General features: G+C 47.3%; 1 protein-coding gene across 1 annotated transcript in view; it reads right to left on the bottom strand.

The window, feature by feature from the left end:
- Positions 1-27,501, bottom strand: part of EPB41 (erythrocyte membrane protein band 4.1) — a 161,672-nt gene that overhangs the window by 123,245 nt on the left and 10,926 nt on the right. The window contains exon 2 of the mRNA XM_053266903.1: positions 19,722-19,839. The gene's annotated coding sequence lies outside the window, so the exon portion shown is untranslated. The remainder of the gene's footprint in view (positions 1-19,721; positions 19,840-27,501) is intronic.

The following is a 27,501-nucleotide window of genomic DNA, read 5'->3' as shown; positions in this document are numbered from 1 at the left end:
ACACGGATCCATAAACCAGTGGCGTAGCAATGCTAGCCCTTGTTCAAGATTTAGTGGCCACCACCACAGCCACAGTCACTTGCCACCTTTCCACTCCTCCCTGGGCCCTACAGCCACCTCTTCCCCGTTGCCTCCACAGCGGCTTCACTCAATATGTAGTGGCCGCAGCTAGTTTGCTAAAGTCTGCCGGCTGCAGCACGGTATGATGACATCATAGGCAGGCGCCAGGCCATGACATCATTATACCATGCCATGGCTGGCAGACCTTAGCTAACCAACCACAGCCACTTCAGATTTAGTGAAGCCACTGTGGAGATGACGCCCGGGATGGGGGGGAAGAGAGGCAGCAGGCGAGTGGAGCACGGCAGCCCCTCTTTGCACGCACAATGGGCGCATGCGCGCTCGCAACTTCCGGCCACTTCCGGCCGACAGGGGGAACAGGGCGGCAGGGAGGAATGCTGCCGCCCTGAGGGGCTTGAAGCCGAAACACCGAATACCGCCCCAGCGCCGAAACGTTTCGGAGGCCTTTACAATGGCCTCCGAAACGTTTCGGGCACATGCCTAATATAGATGTGATAAAGAAAATCAATACTTCCTTATACTGCTCTGTGTGTGTCTCTGTGTGTGTGTGTGTGTGTGTGTACACGTACAGCAAGCATGATGCTGGGGGAGGCAACTGGATGACGCATTGCAAGAATGCAGTTGAAAACCATCAGTCAAATCAAATCTGCTCAAAAGACAACCTTTTGGGCTCCAAGGAGGTACTCATAATATGTAACTTGTTCCTACAATCAGGCTCTGTACCAGAGGACTGGAAAGCAACTAATGTATATCCCATTTTCAAAAGGGATGCAGCGGGGTCTGGGAAATTATAGGCCGGTTAACTTAATGTCTGTGCCGGGCAAACGGATGGAAAGCATACTTAAGGACAAAATTGTGAAAAATATAGAAGAACAGGCCTTGCTAAAGGAGAACCAGCATGGCTTCTGCAAGGGCACGTCTTGCCTCACGAACATTTTGGAGTTCTCTGAGAGTGTCAACAGGCATGTGGATAAAGGTGATCCTTTATCCTGCCTCCCCCCACTATTATTTATTTATTTATTTATATACCGCCTGACTCCAGAGGCTCCAGGCAGTTCACAAAGACAAACAAGAACAGCTATTAAAACAAGAATTAAGAATCTAACACATTCAAAAATTACAGCAATTAAAAGATCTAAACAATTAAAAATTTAAAACTCAGAAATTACTAAAAGGCTGACTAAAAATGTGTCTTAAGGGCTCTTTTGAAGGCTGGTAAAGATTTTAAACCACAAATGTCTATAGGGAGCGCATTCCACAGCCCAAGAGCTTCTACAGAGAAGGCTCACTTCTGAATCACCGCCAGATGAGCTGGCGGCATATGGAGACGGACCTCTCTTGATTATCTTAATGTGCGGTGGAGATCATGTAGAACGAAGCACTCTCCCAGGTAACCCAGTCCTAAGCCACTTCGGGCTTTAAAAGTAATTACCAGCACTTTGTATTTTGCCCAGAAACTTACTGGCAGCCAATGCAACTGCTTTAAAACAGGCATAATATGGTCTCTCCAAGACACCCCGGAGACCAGACTAGCAGCTGCATTTTGAACCAACTGAAGTTTCAGAACTACATACAAAGCCAGCCCCATGTAGAGCGCATTGCAGTAAAGCATAGAGATTATCAGAGAGTGCACCACAGTTTTAAGATCATTATCTTCAAAGAATGGATGCAGCTGCCATATCAACCAAAGTTGATAGAATGTGCTTCTGGCCATAACCTCAATCTGAGAATCCAGAGTGAGGCCTGGGTGAAGAAGTACTCCCAAGCTATGCACCTGTTCCTTCAGGAGGAGTGCAACTCCATCCAGAACAGGAAGATCTATCACGTCCCTCAAAGAATGGCCCCTCACCATGAGTACCTCAGTCTTGCTTGGATTCAGCTTCAATTTATTATCCCTCATCCAGTCCATTACTACCTGTAGGCAGGCATTTGTGGGGCTATGCCATTTCCTGATGATGATGTCATGGAGAAAAAGATTTGGGTGTCATCAGCATATTGATAACACTCTGCTCCAAATCTCCTGATGATCTCGCCCAGCGGTTTCATGTAGATGTTAGAAAGCATCAGAGACGGGATGAAGTCCTGAGGGATTGTATTGTATTGTATTGTAACCATACAATAACTCTCATTTCAGAGAACAACTATCTCTGAGCAACACCATCTGAAATCCACCAGAGAGACAGGAACAGAACCGCTGCAAAGCAGTGCCACCTATTCCCAAATCTCCCAAGCAATTCAGAAGGAAGGTCGATAAACCTATCCCATTAATTTCAGTAAGACTGCTTATGAGTAACTTAAGGCAGTGATGAGTAGCTGAATAGGCAGTTTTGGATGGTACTGATTATCTAGATATATTTCAAACTGGCTTTAGGGCAGGCAATGGGGTGGAGAAAGCCTTGGTCGGCCTGATGGATGATCTCTACCAAGGAATGGACAGAGGGAGTGTGACACTGTTGGTTCTTTTGGACTTTTCTGCAGCTTTCGAAAGAGATCATCCATCAGGCCGACCAAGGCTGTCTCCACCCCATAGCCTGCCCTAAAGCCAGTTTGAAATATATCTAGAAAATCAGTACCACCCAAAACTGCCTATTCAGCTACTCTAGGCCTACTCAACTTACGCTGTTTTTGGACTACAACTCCTATAATCCCAGTCACAGTGGCCAATAGCCAGGGATTATGCGAGTTGTAGGCCAACATCCGCAGGAGGGCCGAAGTTGAGCAGCCCTGAGCTACTCCCATCACTGGCTTAAGTTACTCATAAGCAGACTTACTGAAATTAATGGGACAAGTTATGTGCCCCATTAATTTCAATGGGAGTACTCATGAGTAACCCAAGATCAGATGTAAGCCAGTGACTGGAGTAGCCTATCCCTAGCCACAATTAGTTGTAACTGGGGGTGATGAGAGTTGTAGTTCAACAACATCTGGAACAACCCTGGTTAGGAACCCTATTAACTCGTGTGTGTGTGTATACGCGCGCACGTACGTACATGCTACAAAATCTCTCTGGGGTACCCAACTTGAAGGTTTGTGACAGAAAGGTTACACTTATTAGAAAAGATTGGAAACCTCTATGGCATAATGAAACAGGATGCTTCTGATAACGACAAAAAGAGCAATTTATTTATTTATTACATGTATATACCACCATTCAATAAATCTTGTGGTGGTTTACTATAAAATTTGTTTGACTAATGCTATCTATGTGGCCACTAAGAGTCGACACCAACTTGATGACACTTAATCAATCAATCAATGCTGTAGTAGTGTGAACCCTGTTCAGTAGTAAATATGCATTATCTTGGCTGAGTGCAAAAGTAGCTCTCTCCATCTCCCGCATGTCCTCTGCCATAAGAAGCAGCCGCACGAAAACTAATGGTAAACTGCCCTGAGCCATTTTTGGAAGGGCGGTATAAAATAGACAGACAGATAGATAATCCCCTGCCTGCTACGGCAGTGAATTTGGATAAATCTGGTGAAACTTTCAAACTATGTCAGTTTCACCCGGTTTCTCCAGACTCACTACACAGGTGTTGGGAAAGCTTTGTCAAAAAGCCTGTCACTTTGCCGTGTGTGTGTGTGTGTGTGTGTGTGTGTGTGTGTGTGTCAGAGCTGAAGCACATAGTCATATTTGTGTAAGCAAAATTTCTTGGGTGAAACTGATGTGACTTTGCCCTCATCGCTGCAGCGAGTTCAGCGAAGCCTGGTAAAACTGGCACAGTTTTACCAAGGACATAGCAATGGCTACCAATCTGGATGCCTTAGACAAATTCATGGAGAAGAGGTCTATCAGTGGCTACTGGTCTGATGCCTATAGGCCACCTCCAGCCTCAGAGGCAAGATGCCTCTAAATATCAGTTGCAGGGGAGAAACAGTAGGAGAGAGGGCATGCCTTCAGCTCTTCCCTGTGCACTTCTCAGAGGCATCTGGTGGCCCACTGTTGGAAACAGGATGCTGAACTGGATAGGCCTTGGGCCTGATCCAGCAGGGCTGTTCTTATGTTTTTCAGCTCTGTTGCTGAGTTGGTAGAGGGAGCCTTATCAAATTCACTGCTGCTTTTTGGGTTTGTTTTTTTAAATGATTGTGGCAGGAGATGGGTGGGTATCCCTGGAGAAGACTGCAAGGGTGAGATTAAAGCCAGCCACCAGCAGTGCTCTACACCAAATGATGCAACAGTCACCTCCCACCTGCAAGGATTAAACTACATAAGAACAGCCTTGCTGGATGAGGCCCAAGGCCTATCTAGTCCAGCATCCTGTTTCACACAGTGGCCCATTAGATGCCTCCGGGAAGCCCACAGGCAAGAGGTGAAGGCGTACTAGCATGCAAAGAAAAAATAGCACGGTGCATCAGCAGTTAAGAGAGGACAGCAGGACAACAGAGAATGCAATGGGTTGGGGGGATCTTCAGCTCGATGATCTGGAATAAGTTAGCCAGTGGTGTCAACACTAGATGAGAGAAGGGCTGGTCTTGGGGTGGCTGAATTGTCCCCTTTCTAAGCAGGGCCTGCCCTGGTTTGCATTTGAATGGGAGACTACATGTATGAGCACTGTAATATTTTACTTAGGGGATGGGGCTTCCTGGGAAGAGCATCTGCTTGCTTGCATGCAGAAGGTCCCAAGTTCCCTCCTTGGCAGCATCTCCAAGGTAGGGCTGAGAGAGACTCCTGCCTGCAGAAGTTGCTGCCAGTCTGTGTAGACAATACTGAGCTACACGGACCAATGGTCGGATTCAGTAGACAGCAGTTTCCTATTACATTTCCTATCACATTAGCCATTTCCACCAGAGGAAATGGCTAATGTGGAAGCACCCAGGGTAGCATCAACAAACAAACTTCTGTGAAATCTAGGAAGAGAAGTATTCCCCACTACTCTGGCTGTCATCCAAAGCACACATAGCAAGCTGTAAATCCCATTGAGCTCCATGGGGCTTACCTCTGAGTAAATATGCTTCAGGTCTCATTTCACAGCTGCAATTCTAAAGTCCACCTGCTTGGAACAAACTCCTACCAATGGATGCATCAGCAAGATTTATTTCTGCACATGTTTAGGATCAGGGTTTTATAATCACCGGCATTCAGAAGATTCCACCAGTGCTAAAAGTACTTTAATTATCCGACTCGAGGACTACTCTAAAATTATTTCCATATTTATTTTTATTTATTTATTTATTGGGGATGGGGTATCTGTATTCACCCAAAAAGAAGAGGATTCTGAATTCAAGACACACACACACACACACACCATTTCTAACATCAAACAATTTAGTGGGAAATTGGTCTTAGGTTCAGGTAAATATGGTACTTCTACTCAAGGTGAAACCACCTAATGGCGCAGCATGAAAGTAACTTGCCTAGGGAGCAAGAGGCTGCTGGTTCAAATCCCCGCTGGTAGATTTCCCAGAATACAGGAAACACCTTTATCGGGCAGCAGCGATATAGGAAGGTACTGAAAGGCATCATCTCATACTGGAGATGGCAATGGGAAACCCCTCCTGTATTCTACCAAAGAAAACCACAGGGCTGTGTGGTTGCCAGGAGTCTACAATGATTCGATGGCACAACTCAAGATGAATTATAAACAAACAACAACAACGGATATTTATATACCGCTTTTCAACAAAAGTTCCCAAAGCGGTTTACATAGAGAAATAAAAATGAAGACGGATCCCTGTCCCCAAAGGACTCACAATCTAAAAAGAAACATAAGGCAGACACCCACAACAGCCACTGAAGGGATACTGTTCTGGGGATGGATAGGGCCAGTTGCTCTCCCCCTGCTCAATAAAGCGAATCACCACTTTTAAAAAGGTGCCTCTTTGCTCAGTTAGCAGGGGATAATCGAGAAATGAGTTCCAAGGAACAAAACAGAGACAACACTGCATTGCAGAAGAACAATTCACTAATTTCTAGAATGCCGTCTCATTTCACGTCATCTCCTATTTGGCAAGTGCCCTGCACAAATGAATCCAACAACATTAGTCTTACAATTGCATTAGAAGGGAAGTGCTGAAGGTAAAAATACAAATAATTGAATTAGGGGGAAACAAATCGCAGCAGCGGCCCAGGAGGACTCTTTCCACTCATTAGCAATGTAACGAAGCAAAACAAAACGTACTCACCAAAAAGAGGAGCCAATCAGAGGCAGCCCACAGGTGAGCCCGCAGGACCCATCAGAGAAGCGACACATGGAAAAGATGGAAAGGGAATATATCGGTTAGCCAGGCACTGCAGCTTTAAACAAAAAACCCAGAGTCTTTAATCCACAAAGCGAAGAGTGCATACCTACAAACTTCCTTTTTCTAAAGTCTGGCAAAGAAGGCGTTTCTTAAATTTCCCAGGAGAGTAAGAGAGCTGAACCTACGAGAGTTTCATACCAGCCCTTTTCCCCCTTCATTACTAATAAAAAGATTGGGCCAGAGGATTAAGGTCGGCCCCGGGTTATTTAACACATAGGCAAACGCGCCCCCCCAAATGTGCCCAATCGTGACGGCAATGTTCCTTGCCTTCTAGTCTCAGCAGCGAGGGTTTATCAACAGCTTTGGGTGGAAATCTCACACATGGATCCAATTTTCACAACCCCAAGAGTACAAAACCCGAAAGGAGAGCAAAGGAATGACAGCACTGTGTGGGGGAAAAGGAGGGGGGACGAGGCCATTGGAATTTGGAGACTGACGGCGGGGGGGGGGAGCAGTTTGACCGCATACTTCTGCTTGCTAGGTCTGGCTAAGCCTGGATCAGTTATATAAGGCAGTGGTAGGGAAGTGGGGGTCTGCGTTTGGGCAACTGTAGCTCTAATGGGTTCTGACTGAGCCGTCTAGCAGATCCCCCCTCTCTAAAAAATATAATTTTTAATTAAATTAACACATTGAGTCAGGCAGTAATCCCAAATCCTCCCCTGAAAAGCAGTATCAAGTAAATACACAGGGTTTCCCGTTTTCATGGTTGGTGCTCAGACCACCAGACTCCTTCAGTGGTTGCACACAGCACTGTATCCTAGACCTGCTAATTCTATGCAGCCCAATGTTATTAGGGCTCAGCTACTCTGTGAGGGGCAGAGAGCTGGTCTTGCAGTAAAAGGTAAAGTGTGCCGTCGAGTAGGAGTTGACTCCCAGCGCCCACAGAGCCCTGTGGTTGTCTTTGGTAGAATACAGGTCGGGTTGACCATTGCCTCCTCCCACGCAGCGGGAGATGATGCCTTTCAGCATCTTCCTATATCACTGCTGCCCGATATAGGGGTTTCCCAAAGTCTGGGAAACATACCAGCGGGGATTCGAACCGGCAACTTCTGGCTTGGCAGTCAAGCCATTTCCCCGCTGCGCCATTAGGTGGCTGATCTTGCAGTAGCCAGCATTAAATTGCTCCCCTTACAAAGCAGGATTCACAGTGGTTTCCACTTGGATTTTATCCAGAGCTACACACTGGGATCATATTACACCCATTCTGAAAGAGCTGAACTGGCTACCTATTTGTTTCTGGGTCCAATTCAAGCTGCTGGTTTTGACTTTGAAAGCCCTCAACAGTTTGGGCCGTGGATATCTGAAGGACTGCCTGCTCCCAAGGGCTTCTGCCCGCTCGACAAGATCATTGGAGGGGGCTCTACTCCGTGTGCTGACAGAGAGGCTCGGTTGTTGAGCACACGGGACAGGGCCTTCTCAGTCACTGCCCCCAGGCTTTGGAATGCTCTCCCGGCTGGCATCCACTCCTCAGCCTCCATGACAATTTTTCTGAAACAAGTAAAGACGTGGCTCTTCACCCAGGCTTTTCAATGAAAGTATTGTTTTTACTGCTGCTGCTTTGTGTTTTTATATACCATTTTTTCTAATGGGTTTTTAAATAGAGATGTTATTTTTTTATATTTATATTATCCGTACTTTTGTATTTTAATGATGCATTGTTTTAATTATATTGTAAACCACTTTGAGCTTACTTTAATGAAAAGCAGTATATAAATCAAAATGAATGAATGAATGAATGAATGAATGAATGTTGGTGGGTGACTCCCTGTGAGCACTGTCTGCTATCAGATATTCCTCTTCAGGGATGGGGTCAGAGCTCCCCTGTAAAAGCCCCCGAGTGCTACCATATATACACAGGAAGCTGCCCAAGAGGAAGCCCGACCATTCGTCTAACTCAGCACCATCCACGATGACAGGCAGCCTTATCTGGAGATGCCAAGGATTGAATGGGAGGCCTTCTACACACAGCGCATGTGCTAGGGGCCCCTCTCTGGGCCATGATCCCTCTGCCTTAAACAGACACAACAACAAGAACAGGACCCTTCCTCTCAGTGGAATGTTCTGCCCTGCTTCCCTCGGAGTCCGTGACGGTTCCTACAGCCAAGTCTACACATATTGCAGAATGGTCAGCATGGTGTTGCTGACCACGCACGTGACCGCCACACAGGCTGCTGGGAACAAGGAAGCAACCGTGCATGGTCTTTTGCACACCAGCTCTGGCACCGGATGAGCAGTGGGGCCGAGCTGGGAAGAGCAGGTAAGCACCGATTCCCCCCTCACCAGACTGACTGACTTGGGTACGCTCTCCTGAACCAGTTCGGCGCTTCCATCCTTAGGCACTGAACTGGTTCGGGCACACCCCAACCCGAGGGGTTCTCAAATTTGGGTCCCCAGTTGTTTCTTGGACTACAAGTCCCATAAGCCCCAGCCTATGGCCATTGTGGCTGGGGATTATGGGAGCTATCATCTAACAACATCTGGCGAACCAACTCTGAGAATCCCCACACTGAGTCACTCTCCAGGCTTGCCGGCAGGAGTCTCTCCCAGCCCTGCCTGGAGATGTCAAGGAATAAACCTGGAACCTTCTGCATGAATGCATGTAGATGCTCTTCCACTGAGCTATGGCCCAATCCCCTCTGGGGAACATCTTGCAGCACTCACAGGCAGTCACCAGTGTTCCTTGCAACAGGGATTCCCAGATGTGGTTGGCTACGGCTTCCATAATGCCCAGCCAAAAGCCACTGCAGCTGAAAATGATGGAAGATGTAGTCAACAACACCTAGGAATCCTTGGCACAGGGAACATTGGTAGTTACCCATCAAATGCAAACCAAGGCAGACCCTGCTTAGTAAAGAGGAGCTGGCTACCATAAGACCAGCTGTCTACTGCCTCCTCCTCCTCCTCCTCCTCCTCCTCCTCTCCCTCTCTCCTTCAAAGCACTGAAGACAAAGAACCCTGAATGCACAGTGGCGGGCAAGGACCGTAGATAACATCCTTCCTAGGGCCCAAGCGTCATAGCGCTCCCCTAATGCCTGGCTGCTCAGAGGGCTGGGCTCCCTGCCTGGATGAGAGCGGCTCAGCGGCGATTTCAAAAGCAAACAAAACTGTCCTCCTCTGACCTGGGGGATGTTATCTGGGCAGCCAGTGAATAAACAGCCCTCTCGACGTTCACCTTCTGGAATAAATCCCAAGAGCTTTTGGCCTCCCCAGCCTAGGCAGGGACACAGATGGTCCCGGAGATTATAACATAGACGGAATTAAACATGGCTGTGCAAATGAGCTTCCCCATTCAGCCCGCCCAGGGCTGCCAGGTGCTGCCAAAGGCTGGTGCTGGGACGGGGTCATTACAAATTGTTTACCTCTGGTGTCCTGCTATGCACAACTGAAGCGTGCTTTCAAAAGAAGGGGAAAGGGAAAGAGAGAGGCAGAGCTGGGAACTGGACGAGCCAGTTCGCCTTCTGCCCATGGCAACATTCGCCATCAGATTTCCTATTCGTTTAGGGTTTTCATCGTCTGCGAAGGACCACAAGCATTTGGGAGGCCACACTGGGCAACAGACCTACTCTCACTGGAAACCCTGCAGCTGGGGTTGATCATGCTAGGGGGAAGGTTCAGCATTATCTCATGAAAAAGGCCTGGGCCTTTTGCTTCTGAAATAAGGCAATCATGCATGCTTCAGCAATCCGTAGGCTTGGTCTACAAGATAAAGTGGGATAAGAAATGGTGCTGGTCCTTCCTACACTCTTGGTTCTGTGCCATTAATGTCACTTCTGGTGATAAAACTAGAATCTGCATGATTTGAGAGATTATTTAGCAGAGGTCTCAGTGGGCACAGATGAAAACAAAGCCCTGCATACACCAGTGTGCAGAAGACTTCCAAAGAGTTATTCAGTTTAATAATATTTTCTGCAAAAATTGCAGTCAACATCCCAGGCTCACTTGCTTACAATGAACTCAGTGGTACTTCCTTCGGAAGGCTAATCTACATGTTAAAGTTAAATGTAGGCGTTTCCGTCCCAGGAAAAGTAGCAACTACATACTACTTTTCTGGGAGTGCTGGAAGGGCCCTTTAAGGGAGACTGAGGAGGTACCTCTTTCCCCAGGCTTTTAACTGAAATTTTAAATTCTTAATTTGTTTTTATCTTCTGAGATTGTTTTTACTTGCTTCGTGAATCTTAACTGGTTTTATATTGTTTTACATTTGCTATGTTTTTAACTTTGCACACCGCCTAGATATGTCTGTATCAGGCGGTATGGAAATATGATAAATAATAAATAACTATGGGGACCAGTGTTCCCTCTAACAGGGATTCCCAGATGCTGTTGACTACAACTCCCATAATCCCCAGCCAAAGGCCATTGCAGCTGGGGATGCTGGGAGTTGTAGTGAACAACATCTGGAAATCCATGTTAGAGGAAACAGTGATGGGGACAATCAATTGAGTCTCCAATTGGGGCAAATCCTCCTCCCTCATAATTCTTCTCTGGCTCAGATTTTAAATCTGATCTAGAGGAGAATTCAGCTCCTTCCCCCCCACTCCCATCCAGGCCAGATCAGAATCCATTCAGCTGGGCTAAATCTGAGCCAGTATTTACTGATGGGGCAGGGGTTCACCCAACCCTGGGTAGAGAGGCTTCTACATATAGTTTGTGTTAACGTGGGAATGGCAGCACCAGTGCCATTCTGGGCACAATGTAGGCATCTGAAAGCCAATCCTTGCCCCCACATACATGAGCTGGAGCAAGCTTTCTTTCAGATGTTCTTTGCACTGAGGCATGCTGGATATAAAGCTCCTGAATGCTGAGCTTGAGATTGCACATACAAAATGATCATTTGGCTTCAAAGTTTATCACTCAAAATTCTGAATGGCAAAAACCAAAACCAGCAGAATTGTATATTTCCAAAGCTGTAAAAAAGTTTTCCATTCATGCAACTGCATTTGACCACATTCTTCCCACCCTATTTTGATCTTTCCCTTCCATCATTTTCCCCATTGTCCATCTTAGGTTGTAAGCTCCTTGAGGCCAGGGACCTGCCTGTTGGGGTGGAGAGCTGCTCTTGTGGTAGCAAGCATGAATTGTCCCCTTTGCTAAGCAGAGTCTGTCCTGGTTTGCATTTGAATGGGAGACTACATGTGAGTACTGTAAGATATTCCCCTTAGGGGATGTGGTTGCTCTGGGAAGAGCACCTGTATGTTTGCTTGCAGAAGGTTCCAAGCCCCCTCCCTGGCATCTCCAAGATAGGACTGAGAGAGACTCCTGCCTGCAACCTTGGAGAGGCCACTGCCAATCTGGGTAGACAATACTGAGCGAGATGGACCAATGGTCTGACTCAGTATAAGGCAGCTTCCTATGTTTGCCTATATAATTGTCTTCTTTTGGATGCTCCTTGGGATCAGGATCCTGTGTGTTTTGCCTAAGGTACCATGACACATTCATGATAAGAACATAAGAACAGCCCTGCTGGATCAGGCCCAAGGCCCATCTAGTCCAGCATCCTATTTCACACAGTGGCCCACCAGATGCCGCTGGAAGCCACAGGCAGAATTTGAGGGCGTGCCCTCCCTCCTGCTGTTACTCCCCTGCAACTGGTACTCAGAGGCATCCTGCCTTTGAGGCTAGAGGTGTCCCACAGTCTTCACTTCTCATTACAAGACTTCTGTTCCACTTTTACACTGGACCCCCAGGGCTCTCAAGCAGGAAGGTGGAAAGGCAATGCCAAAGGCACAACAGAAAGTGAGCCCACAAAGGTGCTGAAGATTTTTAAAAAGTATATTTTATACTCCAGGAAGCTGCCTTCTGACCACTGATCCATCTAGCTCAGTATTGTCTACTGCAGACTGGCAGTGTTGTTTTACTCTATTTCCATTGTATGTTTATAACTACTTTTAGTCTGGTCGCTGATTGTAATAAAATGGCTGGCTGGCTGGCTGGCTGGCTGGCTGGCAGCGGCTTCTCCACGGCTGCAGGCAGGAGTCTCTCTCAACCCTATCTTGGAGATGCTGCCAGGGAGGGCACTTGGAACCTTCTGCCTGCAAGCATGCAGGTGTTCTTCCCAGAGTCGCCCCATCCCCTAAGTGTGATATCTTACAGTGCCCACATGCAGTCTCCCATTCAAATGCAAACCAGGATGGGCCCTGCTTAGCAAAGGGAGCAAGTCATGCTAGCTACCACAGGACCAGCTCTCTTACACAGGCTATCCATGTCCATTCCTTCCTCCCTCACCTTCCCAAAAGACATAGTTGTTCTTGATCTTCACACTACATAAGGAGAAATCAGAAAGCTGGGGTGTGTGGGGGGGGAGGGGGGGTATACATGCACGTGTGTACACATGTGGCCACACACATTCTCTACTAATACAAGCACACTCACGGTCAGAGAGTGTTTCAGCTCACTCATCTGCAGCGTTATTCGGGACAATTTCGTCCATTCCCCACCCTGCATCTGAGGAAATCCCCAAGCAGTGCTGACCCCATCTGCCTGCCTGAAGATTCAGGCCGCTCGCAAGCCCGCGGATTGGAGGAGGACAAGCTGTACCATCCACGAGAGGTTTACCTTCACGTCACAGACACGTGCGTTGGTCACAACATCAACAACACTGCGGGGAAGTCACGTTACAGCACAACGTGGGGGAGGAAGCAAGGAAGTGGGTCACGTTTTGCCCTCGCGTACTTGGAGGCCTAATGCTGTAATTAACAGGGCTTGCACCGGAGAGAAGCTCTTAATCAGATGTTTACTATTCCGAATGCTAACGGTCCTCAAAGACTCAGGATCTCTTGGTGCATGGACTTAATATAGTATTGTTCACCATTAGCTTGGTTGGTTTTTGGTTTTTTTTAAAAGCAGATTCTTCTTATTTCTGGGCCGTTGTGGTTTTTTACTGCAAATTTTATTTGCAAGCTGAGCTTAAGAACCATGAGAATTTCCACTTTGATGAAAACTCTCCTCATCCCGAAGTGCCAATAGTTTGGCAAAACAATTTTACTCCAAATGTCCTACCTCCTGCCGTTCTGGATGGCAGATTTAAGAGAATACCACTCAGGAACTGGCAATGTCCATGCAATATTGAGTCCATCTCACATGTTCTTTTATAATACTATTATAGGGACATTTGCATTGCCTGGACTGAACCACTTCTAAAAAACATGCCAGGCCGATCAGAAGAGTATTACACTTCCTTCCTACTGGCAGATCAGTATAAAGAAATTTCAGCTGGGGTAGCAAGATCCTGTGCAGCAGCATGTAAACTGAGATGGGAGCTGTTGATCAATTGTAATTGAGACCTCGTATGTATTTATATGTATGTTTTAATCCTCTGTTGTGAGTCGCCCAGATAACAATTTGTTTTGCGGCAGCTAACAAATTATATGTTCTGATGATCAATTGCCCAGTCCTGTTGTTTTGATTTGATTTTACTTTAATTGTATTTTCTATTTTATCTTTGAATTGCTGGTCATTGACTGTAATAAAATTCATTCATTCAATTTTATTGCTTCCCTCTTCCTCATCTATCCTACCCCACCCCACCCATTTCTTTGATCCCAGCATCCCTGACTAGTGGAAAACTGCAAACCTTGGGGCACCAAGAACAGTGTTTTATAGGCCATTGGTAAGTATTTTGAAAGCCAGCAAGCAGCCCTTTCAGTGCAGGTTTATCTGCTAGGCATGCCTGCCACTGGAGAAGAGCATGAATTGCCTCCTTTGCTAAGCAGGGTTTGCCTTGGTTTGCATTTGGATGAGTGAGCATGTCTGCTAGTAGATATTCTCCTTAGAGGATGGGGTCGTAGCTCAGTGAAAGAATACCTGGTTCACATGTAGAAGGTTCCGGGTTCATTCCCTGGCAGCATCTCCAGGTAGGGCCGGGAGAGACTCCTGCCTGAAGCCTTGGAGAGCTGCTGCCAGTCAGTGTAGGCAATACTGAGCTAGAAAGACCAATGGCCTGACTCTGTATAAGGCCCACTGCGTGGTGTGGGGCCAGTGTTCCCTCTAACAGGGATTTCCAGCATCCCCTGCTGCAATGACCTTTGGCTGGGGATTCTGGGAGTTGTAGTCAACAACATCTGGGAACCCCTGTTAGAGGGAACACTGGGTGGGGCCTCTTGAAATCTGGCCCCGGGCAGGATGTGTTAGAACCCTTGATAGCACACTGCGATGCATTTGCACAGCACATTGAGGGTAAAGTTGCTAGTATTTGCCAAGAGTTGGACTCTACAGCTGATGCAGTGTCTTTGGGAGAGGGGTCCAGAGTACAAAACTGTCCAGTTTTGCTGGAAGAGTTTCAATTATTGGTGCCTGAGGAAGTGGACAAGGTGTTCAATCAAGTTCAGCCAACCATGTGCACACTTGACCCTTGCCCTTCATGGCTTCTTAAATCTGGTTGGGAGGGCATTTTTAGCTGGGTCCAGCAGATTCTAAATGCTTCACTGAGAAAGAAAGTGATCCCAGCTTTGCTGAAGAAAGGTATTATTCGACCACTCCTAAAGAAACCTAGTCTGCACCCAGAGGATGCAAACCACTATAGGCCTGTGGCCAATATTCCCTTCCTGGGCAAGGTCCTTGAGTGTGTAGTGGCTGACCAGCTCCAGACACTCTTGGAGGAAATGGATCATCTAGATCCATTTCAATCAGGCTTCAGGCCTGGCTTTGGAACAGAAACTGATTTGGTCACCCCTGTGGGATGACCTGTGCAGAGAGAGACAAGGGGAGTGCAACCTTGTTAATTCTCATGGACCTCCCAGTGACTTTCGATACCTGGCCAAGTTGGGTGCATATCGTCCACTTTTTAAATGGACATAGGGGCAGTCATTCACACAAACACGTATACGAGTGTACAATCATCTGTACACTCACACAGCATTATGCCTGAATTGAGTTCCAATCTTACCTGAAGATGCCAGGGAGTGAACCTCGGACCTTCTGCATGCAAATGCTCTTCCGCTGACATATGGGCCCCATCCCCTACGAGGAATATCTTACAGCACTCACATGTAGTCATCCAACCATAGGAACATAGGAAGCTGCCATATACCGAGTCAGACCATTGGTCCATCTAGCCCCGTATTGTCCACACAGACCGGTAGCACCTTCTCCAAGGTTAGAGGCAGGAGTTTCTCTAAGGCCTATCTTGGAGATGCTGCCAGGGAGGGAACTTGGAGCCTCGGATGCTCTTCCCAGAGCAGCCCCATCCCCTAAGATAGCACAGTGCTCATACATGTCGTCTCCCATTCAAATACCAACCAGGGCAGACTCTGCTTAGGAGAGGGGACCATTCACAAGGCCAGCTCTCCTCCCCAGAGCAAAGCTGGACAGGAATCCTGGCTCCTGTACGGAGAGCCACTGCCCTGGCCCGGGTCACCATTCGTCTTTCTCTCATGTTTCGCCCTCCATCCCACCACTGCCTAATCAATGTACATTTCCATTATCTCTTCAGATCAAGACTCCTTCCAGACACGGAAAATGCATTTGTTCTTTAGCCGAGGAATGCTTTAAATGGCCATTTGGTGTTGTGGAATCCCTAGACGGCCCAGCAGTCTGCAAAGCTTAAACACAGGCGAACTCCGGTTCTCAGCTAGCCTGCATCCGTGACTTTCATCACGGCATCCAGACTGCTTTCTGCAGACGACCAAGGCATGATCAAAAGTCCCAATATATCTACACCTGTCAAAATATAGTCCCTTCCCAGATCTCCTACACCTGTGCAGCTATGGAGACATTACATAGGAAGCTGCCTTCTACCAAGTCGGACCGTTGGCCCATCCAGTCTGGCAGCGGATTCTCCAAGGTTGCAGGCAGAAGTCTCATCTCCTTTCTTGGAGATGCTGCCAGGGAGGGAACTTGGAACCTCCTGCATGCAAGCACACCGATGCTCTTCCCAGAGCAGCCCTGTTCCCTCAAGCGGATATCTTACAGTGCTCACACATGTAGTCTCCCATCCAAATGCAAACCAGGGCAGATCCTGCTTAGGAAAGGGAACCATCTATGCTTGCTACCACAAAACCAGCTCTCCTCTAGGAACAGGCATTGCCCTATTTCCCCTTCACACATTCAGTGAACCTCAGGGGTGGGGGTGGGGGGGTGACTAAACAACAACTATTGGCATACCGCTTTTCAGCCAAAGTCTCCAAAGCAGTTTACACAGAGAAATAATAAATAAATAAGAGGGATCCTTGTCCCCAAAAGGCTCACAGTCTAAACATCCCTGATGTTCTCTACATGCAGCCACTCATTGACTGAACAGTAATTAGGAGCGCTGGTCTTGTGGTAGCATGAAAGGCATGCAACCTAGGTCCCCCAGCTGTCCACTTTGCTAAGTAAGATCTGCCCAGGTTCGCATTTGGATAGTTGACTACATGCAAGTGCTGTAAGATGCTCCAGTTAGGGGATGGGGCCATAGCTCAGTGGAAGAGCATCTGCTTACATGCAGAAGGTCCCAGGTTCAATGCTTGGCAGCATCTCCAGGAAGCGTTGAGAGAGACTCCTGCCTGAAACCTTGGAGAGCCACTGCCAGTCAGTGTAGACCATAATGAGCTTGATGGACCAATAGTCTGACTCGGTATATGGCAGCTTCCTATGTTCCTATGAACCAGCTTCTAGAACCCGCCTCCAAGCATCACTCGCGCTGAAGCTGGCAGGAGGAAGAGCTCGCTCCGGGAGTTGTTAAGGACACCCACAGCATTCCTCCTCTAGATCTCTTGCTCAAATCCGGCCGAGGTCAGCTGTGGCCAGAAGTAATTACTATCTACAAGCCTAACTGAAATGAATTGCAAATCACTTCTAAGAAGAGGATTTTCTGGGGCTTCCTGTGTGCCATTCCTCTGATATGTGGCAAGAAGGGAATCTTGTACGAGGAAGGAGGGTAAAAAAAGAGAGATCTATTGGATCTCACTGATGAGTCACATTTTTTGAAAAAATATATTATAGGGCAAGGTGTGCGCAGTAGTGAAAAACAAAAAGAAATCAGGTTTCAGCAGAGTAAAAAAGACGATATGTCACAGTGTTGACAACTTGGTTGGTATCCCCAATTAGGATTCACTTTTAGGCTTTGTTTCATAGAAGTCATGCTAACTAAGCAAAGAGGCACCTTTTTAAAGTGGTGATTCTCGTTATTTAGCAGGAGGAGAGCAACTGGCTCTATCCATCCCCAGCACAGCATCCCTCCAGTGGCTGTTGCTGGTGTCGATCTTATGTTTCTATTCATCGTCTTCATATTGGTTTCTTGCCCTCCAGAACTGCCCCCATCAATGGCAATTCTACCTGGATGTACCAGAGGAAGACAGAACAGCCTCCTACATCAGCCTGACTGGGATCAATGGCCATCGGCTTCTCCCTCTCCGAACTCCACCTGGTCATTTTGGAACTTCATTTTGTAACAGTATGAAAAACTTGAGACCCTGAGGAGGTATGTTTAACTTGGATATGACTGATTATTTGGATACTATAGCTTAGTCGGTTATTATGAACTAGTGGATATTTTTATTTTTATGTTAATTTTAAGCTGTATTAGACATGCACAGCATTTTGATTTTCTTTTCTGTTCCTGGTCAGGTACCAAAATAAAGTGTCAACTTGAGACCTGGATTTGCTTGTTTTCATCTTCCCTCCTTTCCCAACCCACTTTCCCATCATTTCTATGAAATTGTAAGCTATTTTTAAAAATTGAAAACTGCCTTGGGAACACAGGAAGCTGCCTCATATTGAGTCAGACCCTTGGTCCATCTAGCTCCCTTCCATCTACACTGACTGGCATCAGCTCTCCAAGGTTTCAGGCAGGGGTCTCTCCTAGCTCTACCTTGAAACGCCAGGGATTGAAACTAGGGCAGGCATGCTCAACCTAGGCCCCCCAGCTGTTTTTGAACTACAACTCCCATAATTCCAGGCCATAGTGGATTATGGGAGTTGTAGGCCAACATCTGCAGGAGGGTCGAAGTTGAGCAGCCCTGACCTAGGACCTTCTTCATGCTAATGCTCTTCCCGTGAGCTTTGGCTCCATCCCTTAAAGGGAATCTCATTCAGCACTAACACACAGTCACCCATCCAAATGCAAACCAAGGCATAGCACAGCCTACCACATCAAACCGCCCATACAGTCAGGAGATCCCCTTGCTTAGCAAAGGGGACAATTCATATCTGCCACAACAAGACCAGCTGAGAACTTTGGTTGAAGGTCGGTATATAAATATCTTGAGTAGTAGTAGTAGTAGTAATAGTAGTTCTCTTCTCCAAGCACTCACTCCAGGTTTTAAAGGAATCCATTTCCCTGCAACGATCCTCAAGATGTCTGGACAGACGTTGTAAGGAGCATTGGTCCCTGCAAGCTGAACAGGCAGGATAGGGCATTTCCTGATCAGGAGATCCCCTTGCAGGGAGGTAGACCCCAGCCTGGCATTTCGAGTAGCATGCTGGCACAGGCACCCAGGGGCGAATCAACTCCCATGCAAGTGGGACACATGTGGGGACTGCACATCAGCACAGAGTGGACTGGGAATACCCCAAACCACAGAGTGGACTGGTTTTTGGTCTCCTACTTCTGGCAAAAAATATGCCGATGCAGACGCTGCCTGAATATGCTGCCAAATTTTAAGCGAATGTGGCACCTTTGACTTGGCAAACACACAGAATTAATTTATCCTGATTCGGGCTGGACGAAGACCTTTAAGATCCCTTCCAACGCTATGATTCTAGAAGACGATGCCTGCTGTGTCACATGCTTTTTATACCGCCTTTCATCTTAAGACTCCAGGGCAGTTAACAGCAAGATTAAAATAATAATAAAAGTTCTTTTTTTAAAAAAACCAACACCCTAAAAATAACACACCTGTAGCTAAAAAAACGAGCTCAGGACCTTGTCCAAAAACCTGGATAAGAGGGACAGTCTTCAGTTTCCTCCAAAGGCAGGAAGCAAGGGAGCCATGTAGATCCCAACCGCAAGCAAGTTCCACAGCCTGCAGGCAACCACCGTCCCCGTCCCACATGCTCAACAAATGGGCCTCAGAGCAGGTGTTGGCATGCGGAGCAGAGCCCTCCCAGACAACCTAAGCAGTTGGGTAGATTCAACTGGGAGCTAGTGGTCCCCAAGGTACAAGGGGTCCCAAACCAGGAGGCATGCATGCACATCTAAAAAACAAAGACATTGTGCTTCTCTCTTTAGAACCGTTATTTTTTCCTCACATGCAGACTTTAAACCATTTATTTATCTCATAAGTTAGTCGAGGAACCAGCAACGATGTCTTTAAGAGTCCAAACACAAACCAGCACACGTGATTTCATCAGGTTTAATTCCACTATTGAGACGATCAGGAAGAGCAGAAGACCACTCGTTTCACGCTGCCACTGAAAACTTTGTCTCCCATATGAAACCCCAGTAACTGAAGAAGGTTCCGCATTCCTGTTACTGCAGTCCTTACCTTACTGTATATTTTAATCCATCTGCATATACGCCTGCCACGACATTTGTCATTCTCCACACGGCGGTTAAGTTAGGCTTTGCCTTGAGTCCTCAGAACACACTCCGAGCCAGTTAGCCTGTGGCAGCAAGAGGACGAAAAGAAAAAAAGTGTCATTGTTTATTTATTTTATTGTTAAATTTGTATACCACCTTTCATTAAAACAATCCCAAGGTGGTTCACACAAAAATTTAAACAAGACTATAAAAAATACACAGTTAAAATATTAAACTAAAATATAAAAACATAGATCTGACTAAAAATATTTAAAATACAAGCATAAGATAACCATACAAAATGCAAAGAAGAGGCAGTAGAGACAATCATATAAAAGCCTGGGTAAAAAGCCATAAGTTCACATGCTTTCTAAAAACTGTGATGGAAACTGAGGAGCAAATAGCCACCTGGAGAGCATTCCAGAGTCTGGGGGCAGCAACAGAGAAGGCCCTGTCCCATGTGCATGACAGCCGAGCCTCCCTCATTGTCGGCAACCAGCACAGAGCCCCCTCAGATGACCTCGTCAAACAGGCAACAACCCTTGGGAGCAGGCAATCCCTCAGGTATCCCAGGCTCAAACCATTAAGGGTCAAAACCAGCACCTTGAATTGGACCCGGAAACAAACTGGTAGTCAGTGCAGCTCTTTCAAAATGGGTGTGATGTGATCCCAGCGGGTAGCTCCAGATAAAGTCCCAGCTGCCGCATTTTGCACTAGCTGCAGTTTCTGAATATTCTTCAAGGGCAGCCCCACGTAGAGCGTGTTACAGTAATCCAGCCGTGATGTGACTAAGCCATGGGTAACTGTGGCCAGATCTGCCTTCTCAAGAAAGGGATGCAGCTGGCACACTAGCTGAAGCCGTGCAAATGCACCCCTGGCCACCGCCTCCACCTGAGCTTCCCAAAGCAGAGTCGGGTCCAGCAATACCCCCAAGCTGCGTACTTGGGGGTATTACACCTAGGAGATGCTGGAGTGATCAATCCAAACTTGGCCCTCCAGCTGTTGACAGACTAGAGAGACTGTTCACACGTGCAGCCAAGAGTGCTCTAAGGCAGCCACGCCTGCTCTTGCCTGCGTGTAGGAAGCTGCGTTAAAAGGTGCCTCTTTGCCAAGTTAGCAGGGGTTTGGAAGGGCAGTATATAAATCTAATAAATAAATAAACTTAAAATAAAATAGACTGCTGCTGCTTACAGTTTCTGTGCTCTAGCCACCTTATGACAGCCAAAGACTGTAATGAACATCAACATCAATCAAATCTCTATTTTGGTCAGCGACCAGCATGAGATTAAAACAAATGTAGAAGAGAAAACAATCAAACTTCTATTACAAACAATAACACCAAATAAATTTTAAAGACTGTCTTTATAAACTGTATAGGTTCAAACCACTCAGCAATTGTATAGCCTTCTTACTGTTTATACTACCTCAATATGCTGCATTTTATTGCCTTATGCTGGTCAAAAACCATAATAAACTTATTGATCGAATAAATAACATGCCCAAGTCCTCATCCACAACCAAGAGGAAGCTTGAGAAGAGGTGCCTGGCAATGTTTGCCTTCATCTCTTCTTATTGTGGCATTTTCAGTTCACCCTCCTGTCCACTGGCTTGTCCCTCCTTCTCCAGGTTAAATATATCACTGTATGCTCCGGGCCACACATAACGCGGAACCGCGGTCCAATAGACCGCAGGTTCCACCCCCACCGCTCTCCCATCCACGTTCGGACGATGGGGAGAGCAGTTTCTCTGCAGCCAGCAAGACAGCCGGAGTGAGGGAGGAGCTTCCTCCTCCCTCAACTCCTGCTCTGTGGGGCCCAAACTGACATGCCAGTGTTCGCATACAACGCTGGCACAGCAGAAATGGAGTCCGCGACAGCAAAACTTCAATTTGCTGAAGGAAACCGTGGGCCGCTTCTCCCCGCAAACTTCATTTCCCCCGGTTCGTACGTTCAGGTGAAGGGACCTCTGGTTTCCCATTACAGGGAATGTACCAGGCCTATGCGTGTATCACCTGACATCTGAGGATTCTCTTGGGTGAACAAAACACGACTAAACTGGAGCAAACTGGAGCCCTCGCAGCCCAGGGCAGAGCTTTGCAAAGCTACTCTGAGCCTCGGACAAAAAAAGCACGAAAATAGGGAGAGAATGAGGCCAACTGCCACCCACACATGCTGGCCGAGAAGCGTGCCTCTTCCTCCTATGCTGCCCAGGGAGCGGAGCTGGAAGTCAATCCAGGAAGTTTGCCTCACTCTGAACAGTGGACAATAGCAAACAGAGCTTTCCAGGCCAGAGAGCCAGTTTTGCGAGTCTCGGATTATGTAAAACACCCAAAACCCATTAGGAACAAGGAAACTGCAGCCGTTTTTCACCCTCGGCCAGCTGGCAACGGCCACGCAACCACGGCTCTCTGCCAGCGCTGAGAGAAAGTAATTTAAGCAGACGGAGTTACCTCACAGTGTCAGTTTGTGATGCAAGATGGCATATCTCTGGCAGCAGCAATACATTTATGTAGCAATCTTAGGCTGAATTTCCTGTGCAACATTTGATTTCCCTTCCCTAATAGGCTGCTCTGCCGAGCAAGTGTATGCCAAAGGGTGCAAATCTCCCACTGCAAGCTCGGTATGGAGTGTGAGGAGAGGCTCTCCTTGCTTGCATGCAGAAAGGTCCAAGTTCCCTCCCTGGCATCATCTCCAAGATAGGGCTGAGAGAGACTCCAGCCCGCAACCTTGGAGAAGCTGCTGCCAGTCTGTGTAGACAATGCTGAGCTAGATGGACCAATGGTCTGACTCAGTATATGTCAGGTCCCTATGTTCCTTGCAAAACTTGCCAGGGTCAGATCGGCCCCAAAGAGCTGCTCCGATGGCGGCAGTGGGGGGGGGGCATCTTGTCCTGCCAGCTCCCCAATAATCTGCCACCCAAGGCAACTGCCTCACCTAGTCTCAGGAGAGGGCCGCCTCTGTGCGTAGCTCTTGAAAATGTTTATTACTTGTTTCTATATTTCCAAGTTAAAAAGCATGCCAGTGTGCCCTACCATTCTTCCACATTTAGTTCTCTTATACACTGCCATCTTTGCTCAATCATAAAGAACAGTTAACAAATAATGACTATGTTCCTTCTTACAGGCACACTCACGACTACCAAATGACACACTCAGACAGTCAAACCAAACCGGAGCCACCAACTGGACAAAACCTCTATTTGTTCCTGATCTGAAATAGAACCTTAACCCTTAAGTGATCACAGGGTGGGCAGTGCAGAGTAGCACATTCACACAGCAAAGCCCCTCCAGCTGCAGCACTCTCTTAAAAACATAGAGGTCATTCACACAATCGTACCACATTTGGATATGATTCACGGTGCTGATTTGCAAAGCAGGGTGGAGCAAGTTAAAGCAATCAAACACACAATCAAAAACTGTGTTCTACCCTGGTTTGCGAGCTGTGTGTACTCCCAATTTTCGCTTGTGTGCAAGGAAGGTAGGAGGAAAAGCTGGGTAGCATTTCCTCCTACCGTGCTTCCACACAATCACGTCTACCTAGGTTTTACTCTTACCTTGCTCCCACACAACTGGGAGGACACACAGCTCCCAAACCCAGGTAGAACACAGTTTTTGATTGTGTGAATGACCTCTTTAACTTGCTTCACCCTGCTTTGCAAATCAGCACCGTGAAACATATCCAAGTTCCCCTCATGCAAACCAGGACTAAACCAATTCAAGAGAAATGTGCCAAGCCAGTTATCAAAACTGCACTGGAACAGCTTCAGTCACGACTGATCTTCAAACAAACACTACGATGTTTTGACTCCCTGGACGAGAGACTAAATTAATCTACACGCTCTTGGCTTGGTGTTTTGATCCCCCACCCCTTTTAGCTTTGATAGATCTTCCTTATTATAGCTCATTACTTTAATTTTTCTGTGCTGTCCTTGTAGTACTCAGAGGGAAACATCAATCACACTGAAGGGTAACTATAGAGATGAGTGTGTGGCGATTAACCTCATAATCTTAAGTGCAAATACAGAAAGGGGAAGGGGGAGATCACACTCCCATGATTCCATAAGAAGTCCCCCAGTTTAGCCACATGGTTTTATTTAGAAAGCCCCCTAAGCTAGTTTGCGGACCTAGCTTTAAGAACTGGTAGTCTAGGAAAACTCCTTGTTTCTTTACCCGTGAGGCAATTTGTCTGCCTCCTTCCAGCTCTTCCTCCAGAAACTCACATTCCTTTCATTGCCCTAAGGGTTATATTGGGCACAGTGATCTACAACCTCCCTGAAAGGGGACCAGATGCTCCCCCTGACCTGATGTCATTTGAGCCTCCTGTCTGGCCACCGCAATCCCCTAGGCACTTAACATATAATGGAGCAGCAGCACCACCACCTGGGGAGAGAGAGGGAGGAGAGCTGGGCTTGTAGTAAAGGTAAAGTTGTGCCCTTGAGTCGGTGTCGACTGCTGGCAACCACAGAGCCCTGGGGTTGTCTTTGGTAGAATACAGGAGGGGTTGACCATTGCCATCTCCCACGCAGTATGAGGTGATGCCTTTCAGCATCTTCCTAGATCGCTGCTGCCTGATATAGGTCAGAAAGGAAGGAAGGGTCCAGTGGTCCCTCTAATTTTTTTCATCTCTGTACAGAATGAGTTTTATTCTGGGCGGCAGTATCAAGGCAGTGTGCGCACACCTGCATTCAGAATGGGGCCTTCCTGATTCAACCTGAGCAGGATCTAAAATGAACTGAGTGGACATCTAAAAACCTGTGAGCCCGCGCACATAAGCACACCTTAGAGGGAACAGTGGAAGCGTCTGCCATTGAGTCGGTGTCGACTCCTGGCAACCACAGAGGTGCGGTTTACCATTGCCTTCCCCCACGCAGTATGAGATTATGCCTTTCAGCAGGTTCCTATATTGCTGCTGATATAGGAGTTTTCTATATTCTGGCAAACACACCAGTGGAGATTCAAACCAACAACCTCCTGCTCTCTAGGCGGGTCGCTTCACCACTGCACCATTAGGTGGCTTCCAATATAAGTAGGATTGCCATAGTCTGACTTTCCAAATCCAGGTGCCTAATTTGCATATTATGTAAATCGGCTTGAAAATAATTTTTGAGCAGAATAGTGACGGCACGTTTTGCTCCATAACTCTATGGAGTAGAGTAGGGGTAAGCAGCGAGGGGTAAGTAGGGGTAAGCAGCGAGGTGGCCATATTTGCAGATGATACCAACCTCTTTCGGGTAGTGAAATCCAAAACGGATTGCGAGGAGCTCCAAAAGGATCTCTCCAAACTGGGGGAGTGAGCGACAAAGTGGCAAATGCGGTTCAATGTTGGCAAGTGTAAAGTGATGCACATTGGGACGAAGAACCCCAACTTCAAGTATACGCTGATGAGATCTGAGCTGTGGGTGACTGACCAGGAGAGGGATCTTGGGGTTGTGGGGGACAGCTCATTGAATGTGTCACCTCAATGTATGGCAGCTGTGAAAAAGGCCAGTTCCATGCTAGGGATCATTAGGAAGAGGATTGAAAATAAAACTGCTAATATTATAATGCCCTTATACAAAACTATGGTGCGGCCACACTTGGAGTACTGCGTACAATTCGGGTCACCACATCTAAAGAACGACATTGTAGAACTGGAAAAGGTGCAGAAGAGGGCAACCAAGATGATCAGGGGTCTAGAGAACATTTCTTATGAGGCAAGACTACAACACCTGGGGCTTTTTAGTTTAGAAAAAAGACGACTGCAGGGAGACATGATAGAGGTCTATAAAATCATGCATGGTGTGGAGAAAGTGGATAGAGAGAAATTCTACTCCCTCTCCCACAACACTAGAACCAGGGGTCATCCCATGAAATTGATTGCCGGGAAATCTAGGACCAACGAACGGAAGTACTTTTTCACACAACGCATAATCCACTTGTGGAATTCTCTGCCACAAGATGTGGTGACAGCCAACAACCTGGATGGCTTTAAGAAGGGTTTGGATAACTACATGGAGGAGAGGTCTATCAATGGCTACTAGTCGGAGGGCTGTGGGCCACCTCCAGCCTCAAAGGCAGGATGCCTCTGAGTACCAGTTGCAGGGGAGTAACAGCAGGAGAGAGGGCATGCCCTCAACTCCTGCCTGTGGCTTCCAGCAGCATCTGGTGGGCCACTGTGCGAAACAGGATGCTGGACTAGATGGGCCTTGGGCCTGATCCAGCAGGGCTGTTCTTATGTTCTTATGAGCCAGAATTCCTGTCCAGCTTTGCCCTAGGGAGGAGAGCTGGTCTTGTGGTAGCAAGCATGAATTGTCCTCTTTGCTAAGCAGGATCCACCCTGGTCTGCATTTGAATGGGAGACACGGCTGGGAGAGACCCTGCCTGCAACCTTGGAGAAGCCGCTGCCAGTCTGGGTAGACAATACTAAGCTAGATGGACAAAGGGTCTGACTCCGTATATGGCGGCTTCCTATGTTCCTACCCCACAGTCGCGTCAAAACCAGAGGGACTGGGGTGCGGCAGATGTGGAGAGAGGAGGAGGAGGAGGAGGAGGAGGTGGTTGAGGCAGTGGCTCGTGGGAGCGGTGTGGCCTGTGAACCCTGGAGGCTGCACCCATGCCCGGATTGCATTGGGATGGGTGACTAAATGTGAGCGTGGTCTGCTGTAGGATATTCCCCTGAGGGGATGGAGCTGAAGCTCAGAGCAAGAGCATCTGCTTTGCATGGAGAAGCTCCCAGGTTCAATCCCTGCCAGCATCTCAGGGATTGAGATGAGACGCCTGCTTGAAACCTGCTTGAAACGCTGCCAGTCAGTGTTGACAAGACTGAGCTAGATGGACCGATGGTCTGACTGGATATAAGGCAGCTTCCTATGTTCCTAACCAGAAGAAGAAGAAGAAGAATCAAATGGTGGTTTCAGATCCTGGTTTGTTCCCTAACTGTGGTCTGAAGTGAGCCACAGTTCGATTCGAGTTCGAACCAGACCCAGACTGGGCCAGTTCGGTTTTGCCCCCCCCCCTTGAAACACACCCCCCCCCCGTCTGGGTTGGGGGAGTCACAAGCATTTTTACGGCCAAAAAAAAAATATGACCTGGCCATGCAGGGGCCCAATGCAGATATGCGGTGGAGAAGCCCTCCAGAGTGGGGGGGGGGGAGTACTAAAAATAATTTTTTTAACATAAAAATTCTCACAAACCACCTGAACAGCCGGGGGGTAGGGGGGTGGATGTTGGTCCAGGGTCAAACCGAACCAGGGGCCAAACCGGAAGTTCAATGTCAAACCAGTTTGCACATCCCTAGAAACAAGTTCTGATTACATCTGAAGTTGGCCAATGAGTGAATATAAGGTAATCATTTACCAAGTGTGAAAATGCCAGGAACCTTTTTAGTCACATCCCTAAGAATGTGATTTATTATTATTTCTTGTTTACACAGTCAGACAGGTGTTATTGACTGGTTTGTTTTATCCATACATTGAGTCCTTCCCAAGGACCTGGGATGCCAGAATTTTATTGTCTATTATTATTATTATTATTATTATTACATTTATATCCCGCTCTTCCTCCAAGGAGCCCAGAGCGGTATACTACATACTTGAGTTTCTCTTTCACAACAACCCTGTGAAGCAGGTTAGGCTGAGAGAGAAGTGATTGGCCCAGAGTCACCCAGCAAGTCTCATGGCTGAATGGGGATTTGAACTCGGGTCTCCCCGGTCCTAGTCCAGCACTCTAACCACTACATCACTCTGGCTCTCTTCTGATGCCAACTTCT

This window comes from Hemicordylus capensis, chromosome 7 (assembly GCF_027244095.1).
Source record: "Hemicordylus capensis ecotype Gifberg chromosome 7, rHemCap1.1.pri, whole genome shotgun sequence".
In the NCBI taxonomy this organism is placed as follows: Eukaryota; Metazoa; Chordata; class Lepidosauria; order Squamata; family Cordylidae; genus Hemicordylus; species Hemicordylus capensis.
This window is presented reverse-complemented; position numbering and strand designations above follow the sequence as displayed.